This window comes from Mytilus trossulus, chromosome 8 (genome assembly GCF_036588685.1).
Source record: "Mytilus trossulus isolate FHL-02 chromosome 8, PNRI_Mtr1.1.1.hap1, whole genome shotgun sequence".
Classification (NCBI taxonomy): domain Eukaryota; kingdom Metazoa; phylum Mollusca; class Bivalvia; order Mytilida; family Mytilidae; genus Mytilus; species Mytilus trossulus.
Genome location: NC_086380.1, coordinates 48,068,901 through 48,069,250, shown reverse-complemented (window position 1 = coordinate 48,069,250; position 350 = coordinate 48,068,901).

Genomic DNA, 350 nt, shown 5'->3' with positions numbered 1-350 from the left:
ATAGAATAAATCATCACTTTACAATATTATGTCACATGACTGAGCCACATGGCTTGTGATCACCTGATATATTATATGGTTTATCTTTTCAAATTGAGTGTTGTTTATTAAATTTTCATACACTTTTCTTCAACTCTTTATGATGAACACATACAAAACAATAAGTTATGACAACAAGGAACACAACTCTAGGCTGATTTAACCAATAACAAAAGCTTTATTGTGTCTTCAATATTAAGACAATTGGCAAATTTCTGGATTGCAAAACATATTGACTAATTTACACGAAAAACGTAACAACAAAGATATAAAATGTATTTTATTTGAATAAAACATGACAAATCAAGAAT